The 6,377-nt window shown below is 37.0% G+C and overlaps 1 long non-coding RNA gene across 1 annotated transcript; it reads left to right on the top strand.

Moving 5' to 3' along the window:
• The first annotated feature begins 1,264 nt into the window (after positions 1–1,264).
• On the top strand, positions 1,265–2,611 carry LOC132599536 (uncharacterized). The gene is made up of 4 exons (XR_009566864.1): positions 1,265–1,421; positions 1,866–2,098; positions 2,206–2,275; positions 2,558–2,611. It is a non-coding gene; the product is annotated as an uncharacterized LOC132599536 (long non-coding RNA).
• Positions 2,612–6,377: the final 3,766 nt, after the last annotated feature.

Consider the following 6,377-nt stretch of genomic DNA (forward strand, 5'->3'; position numbering starts at 1 on the left):
TAACAACAATTGATCGAACTTTAGTTCAATAAAAAGAAACTAAATTTGTTATAATATACTACCAACTTGCAAATCTTTTAATATTTGATATAAATGATTGGTAAATATGGTCGGTAAATATATCTACCAACTTATGAATCTTTTTTTACAAAATATAAACTTATGTGTCAAGTTTTACATTTTAAAAAGAGAAAAAGTCAAATATACCCCTCTATTTTAATTTAATAGTTAAGTATACCCTCCGTTAGCCAAAGTAGATAAATATACACTTCTGTTAAGAAAGTAAACAAATATATCCCTCAATTGACAAAATCTCCTATTCCACCATTAATTACCCGATTTAACTTAAAAAATCCATACCCGACCCGCAAATTAAATTCTTTCCACCCAAATATACCCACCACCACTACAACCGACCCAACACAACAACCGCCACCACTGTTTAGCACTCCCTCTTCCCCCTTACCCCCTAAACAGTTCTGGCAACAATGGTAAGCTTCTCTACCACTATTTTTCCTTCATTCTCTTTGTTTTTTATCCACCTTAGACCGTAGTTATTGAAAAGTTAAAGAAAAAATGAAAAGAAGTCCTGACGTTTTTCCTAGAAACGGATAAGGAAGTACAAAATAAAAAAAGCAATAAAAAGATTAAAGAAAAAACAGAAAAAGGTAAAAGAAAGAGAAAGGAGAATATTATCGAAGAATTTCATGCAATTCGATTTCATCAATTTGGGGTTGTTAGATTCTTTATTGTGACTGATTTTCTATACATTCTTTTTAGATTTTAAAGAAGAATAACTCTATTTTGAATGTATTTTAATTCAACTCTCCAACAAATGGTTGTTCTCATTTTACACATTCAGTGGTGGCGGTGGTGATGGAAGTGGTGGTAGTTGTTGTGTTGGTTGATTGTAGTGGTGGTAGGTATATTTGGGTGGACAGAATTTAATTTGCGGGTCGGGTATGGTTTTTTTTAAGTTAAATCAGGTAATTTGGTGGAGTTGGGGATTTTGTCAACTGAGGGGTATGCTTGCTTACTTTCTTAACGGAAGGGTTATATTTATCTACTTTGACTAACGGAAGGGGTATATATCTACTTTGACTAACATAAGATATATTTAACCATTAAACTAAAGTAGAGGGGTATATTTGATCCATTTCCCTTTTAAAAAAATTGAATCATGATTTGGAATCTCAAATCATACCTTGTTGGAGAATTTGGGATTTGAAATCATGATATGAAGTTGAAATTTCGTACAAATTGCGTAAACAAACGCTGATTTAAAATCAAAATATGAAATCATGATTTCATATTGCATGGTCAAACGTCTACTAAGACTCTCTTTTCTTGTCTATTAACCTATGTTCTCCCTCAAATCTTGCAGACGGGAAAATTATTCGCCATCATGGAAGCTATTATATGTAAGTTCATTTTTTGTCTTTTAAGCAGCTTTTTATTTTTCGTCTAAAGATGAAGTTCGTGCTATTAGAAGCACAACTTACTCTCTAGATAACCTGCCAGTTATATTTGAAAACTTCTCTGTGCTTGTCTATTGCTCGTTTGATCCATTTATTATTGCAGGAATTGTTCAATCAATTTGTGGAATTACTAGGAAGTGCACAAATGCTTGTAAAATGAAATCTCTATTTCACAATCAGTTATATTTGCCTATTCCCTGTAATAAGACTACGCCAAGCTTGGAAAGCAAAAATTTTGAAGGAAATTTTTCATACTCGGTTCTTCTTCATTTAGAAGTGCTTTATTCATTGTGCTTTAACATGTAGATAAATTGACTGTTAATTTTGTGGAATTCTCCTTTGCTTGTCTATTAGCTTTATTTGGTGGTTGATCCATTATCATTGTAGGAGTTGTTCAATCTCCGAGCCGCATATATATCATTGACGTAATCTCCAATCGCTTCCAGATATCATCTGACTGGTCTCTTCCATGTCTGAACCATGTATTTCCAACTGTCTGTTGCTCGAACCACATCTAGAATTTGAGAAAGGGATTACTTGCCAAAAATTTCTCATATTTCCTACATCCAAATTGACCGGGAATACCTGTAATGATTAAAACGAGTGGTGCTCTGATAAATGTAACTTACTCGTTGTTTTCTTCTTTTCAGTAGCTAGCTTTTTATTTTTTGTTGCTTCTCTTTTCTTGTTTATTAATTCTTTTCCTGTGTTAAATCTTGTTGAGCAGCATGTAGCGTCTATTGACACTGTGAAGCCGATGAAGCATCATCAGATCAGGATGAAAGATGACAAAAAAGGTAACATGTTGCAACTACCGAAATTTTATACATTGTGAGAAAAAAAAAAAGGACCTAGTTTAGGTAAGAAACATGAGTAATAATTTTATCTGCGAAGTTCATAGCAAAACGTAATATTAATAAACTAGAAGCCTTTTTATTATTCGCAATATGTTGATACGTCAGCCAGATGTGCATAGTCTTTTGAAATATGAGGCAATCTTATTTGAAAAACCTGAAGATAAACTCAATAGAATTACTGGTGTGAATACGCCCGCCTAATTCATGTTTCAACTTTTTCAGTGACTTGAGAAAGGAGGTGTCACGCCCCGAACCATGGCCTGGACGTAACATGGCACTCGGTGCCTGACTGCATGTGACCGAGCGAACCACATGGCTTGCTGAATTATCATGATACATGACATAAGCGGAATATAACGTGAATGCATGATGAGCCTTTATAAAACATGGTAAGTCATAATACTCTTAATAGAATACTTGTTTAAACATGAGTGAGCCAAAATGGCTATATGACTCCAAATGTCTGACATGACATAATTGACTTGTCTAGTCTATGAAACCTCAATCATGAGTCTGACTGGAAAACATACTTACTGGGACAAGGCCCCCAGCATACCTTTAGATGCAAAACTAAATAAAGAAATACAATGTCTAAACCCCGAATGAGATGGGGCTCACCAATAAGCTGGTACGTGCAAATCCTAATGAGCAGAAGCGTCGTCCTGTAAATCCGTACCTACATCGTGAAATGCAGGCCCCCGGGCAATAAAAGGGGACGTCAGCACATTGAATGTACTGGTATGTAAAGTAACCGAAAGAAACAACATGGGACATGGAATAACATGATAAGAACTGAAACTGAAAACTTGGACATGAACATGAGCATGAGCATGAGTACATATATATATAACATGAGTAAAACATAATAAGTAAGGAGAGCATTTCATAAACCGACACATGATACCACCACGTGGATACGTGGAGTTTAGTACCTCGCCGGACCAGCAGAGCCCCTATACCTTGTCAGGGTATAAGGTGGTAACATGCCTGATGGATCCATTCAGTGTAAAATTAAGGTATCGTCCTAACTGGGCGGAGCGATCCTTGTCCTATGGTGGCTACATAGTTTCAGGCTATCTGAGCCTTCTCGGTAATTCGTGCAACTCCCAAAAACATGAACATAATATAGTTGGCTAAGAAGCCCATGACTTTCGTGAATTAACTTGTACTTGTCTTGTAATCATGATTTCACGAAATAACTTATAAACATGGTTTCATGAAATAGCTTGTAAACATGTTCTTGATTTATGAGTAATACAATAGTTCATAATCATATATTTGTAATTGACTTGAAAACATGCTTGTAACTTGCAAAATAAAATCATAAAGTTTCATATGAACATGATGAGAACACATGAGGAAGAATTCATGATTCGTGGATTAAGCTAGGGTTCCTAATAACCGTAATGGAAGATTAGGAATACAACAACGAATATAGATACAAAATTCATGTACATAAATACTTAAATACGGGCTACCAATATGTTGGGTTTAATGCCCTAAGATTTGAACTTCATGGATATCAAGGAAACGAAGCATGGGGAAGAACATAGAGATTCCCTCATGTGGATGGAAGTTCTACATACCTTAATTGCTCCAAAACTTGAATTAAAGACTTGAATTTTGGAGAAGATTTCCTAAATCTTGATTCTTGAATCTTGAGATGGGTTTTCTTGAAAACCCTAGATTAGGAATGATGATTTCTTGTTTAGATTACAAGGATATATGTTAGAATTGAGTTGGAATAATTAGAATGGACTTACCTTGGTGTTCTTGATGTTGGAGGAGAGTAGGAGGTCGTTCTAGGGTTTGAATGAATGAAAAATAATGAGTTGAACTGGTATGGATGAATATATACTGTCCTGTGAAATTGCAATTTACGACCTGAACAGTGCTGGTCATATTTTCAGTTTACGGGTCGTAAACTGCAATACGGGCCGTATTTTGCAATACGGACTGCACTGCGTCTCTTCAGTAAAATGGCTATAACTCTTTGCACAGATGTCCGTTTGACCCCCATAATATACCGTTGGAAAGGTATTTCAAAGCTCTACAACTTTCATCAAGGAAGGTTTCCCAAATTCCAAATACGTTTTGAAATACGTGCCGTAAAGTGATATACGGTCCGTATTTAACCATATGACCTCAAAATGTCAAATTCCAGAATGTTCAGAAATTCTTGGTTTCAGTTTACGGGAACTGTTCATGGTCGTAAATTGAAATACGACCACTGTTCATGGGCGTAAACCACCATATCACAACTGAACAGAAAAATTTCAATTCCCACATTCTTTATCTGATTTTCTAAGTCTAGGATCGTGGTCAAAATTTTCGTTAAAGGTACGGGGTGTTACAATTTCTCCCCCTTGGGATCATTCGTCCTCGAATGATGGGTCATGGTTAAGGATATGGTTGGACATGGCTTGAATACATGAACGTGAAGAAACATGACATGGAACATGGAAAGCTGACATGACATAGTTTCATGAAAACATGAGTGCTAAAATGTGAGACATGAATAGAGAATACATGAACTTGAACGTGAAACGTGAGGCATGAATACATAAGGGACATTATAACTCTTCTCCAAAATGTCATTAAGCCATCATTAATTCGATACTCGTAATTCTTGCCCGACATCCAACATATACCTTGCTTTCCTTAACAACTTTTGTCTCCTACCTCCAATGTCTTTGAAATCTCATTTAGAATCATTAAATATTACTTCTTACTCGTCAACATGTCGTGTACGTCATACCCTTCATGGGTCTATTCGTGGTACGCTAACGGGGAAATTTCCAAGGTGTAACATTCTCCCCCCTTTTTGGAGCATTCGTCCTCGAATGTTAAACATTCGGGATTCTACAAAATTTCGCCAGAGTTTCCCCTGTAATATGGCACTACCAACCTGTCACAACAACCCATAATATCATTTCCTCACAGGGCTACATCACAATAGCACTATAAATTGGCCACACACGACCAAAAGCATGAAAAGAAAGCTAACATACCTCAAAATCTTGGTGCTTCATCATAAATCTCTTCTGCGGGCTGAAACAAATGCGGGTACATGGATTTAATATCCTCCTCGGCTTCCCATATAGCTTCCTCAACTTTCTGACTCCTCCACAGGACTTTCACTGAGGCTACTTCCTTAGTTCTCAACTTGCGAACTTGACGATCAAGAATGGCTACGGGGATCTCCTCATATGTGAGGCCATCCTTAACTGTTATAGTATTAGCAGGAACAACCAACGATGGGTCTCCTACACATTTCCTCAACATGGATACATGAAACACTGGGTGTACAGCAGCCAAATCTTGTGGCAACTCATGTTCATAAGCTACTATACCAACCTTTCGTAGAATTCTGTAGGGTCCAATATATCTAGGACTTAGCTTCCCTTTCTTGTCAAATCTCATGACACCTTTCATAGGTGAGACTTTAAGGAACACCCAATCATCAACCGAAAATTCTAAATCCCTTCGTCTCACATCTGTATAAGACTTTTGGCGACTCTGAGCTGTTTTCAAATGCTCCTGTATTAACTTGACTTTCTCCATAGCCTGATAAACCAAATCTGGTCCTAACAACTCTGCTTCACCTACTTCGAACCAACCAATAGGTGATCTGCACCTTCGCTCATACAGAGCTTCAAATGGTTCCATCTCAATACTAGCATGATAACTGTTATTATAAGAAAACTCAATGAGAGGTAAGTGATCATCCCAATTACCTTTGAAATCCAAGACGCATGCTCTCAACATATCCTCCAGAGTCTAAATAGTACGCTCTGCCTGGCCATCTGTTTGTGGATGAAAAGTTGTGCTGAGGTTCACCTTGGTACCCAATCCTTTCTGAAAGGATTTCCAGAAGTTCGCTATAAACTGAGCACCACGATCTGAAATAATGGACACTAGTGCCCCATGCAATCTGACAATCTCATTAACATACAGCTTGGCATAATCTTCTGCTGAATATGTGGTCTTGACTGGCAAAAAGTGTGCTGACTTAGTAAGCCGGTCAACGATCACCCAAATG

This window comes from Lycium barbarum, chromosome 6 (assembly GCF_019175385.1).
Source record: "Lycium barbarum isolate Lr01 chromosome 6, ASM1917538v2, whole genome shotgun sequence".
Taxonomy (NCBI): Eukaryota; Viridiplantae; Streptophyta; class Magnoliopsida; order Solanales; family Solanaceae; genus Lycium; species Lycium barbarum.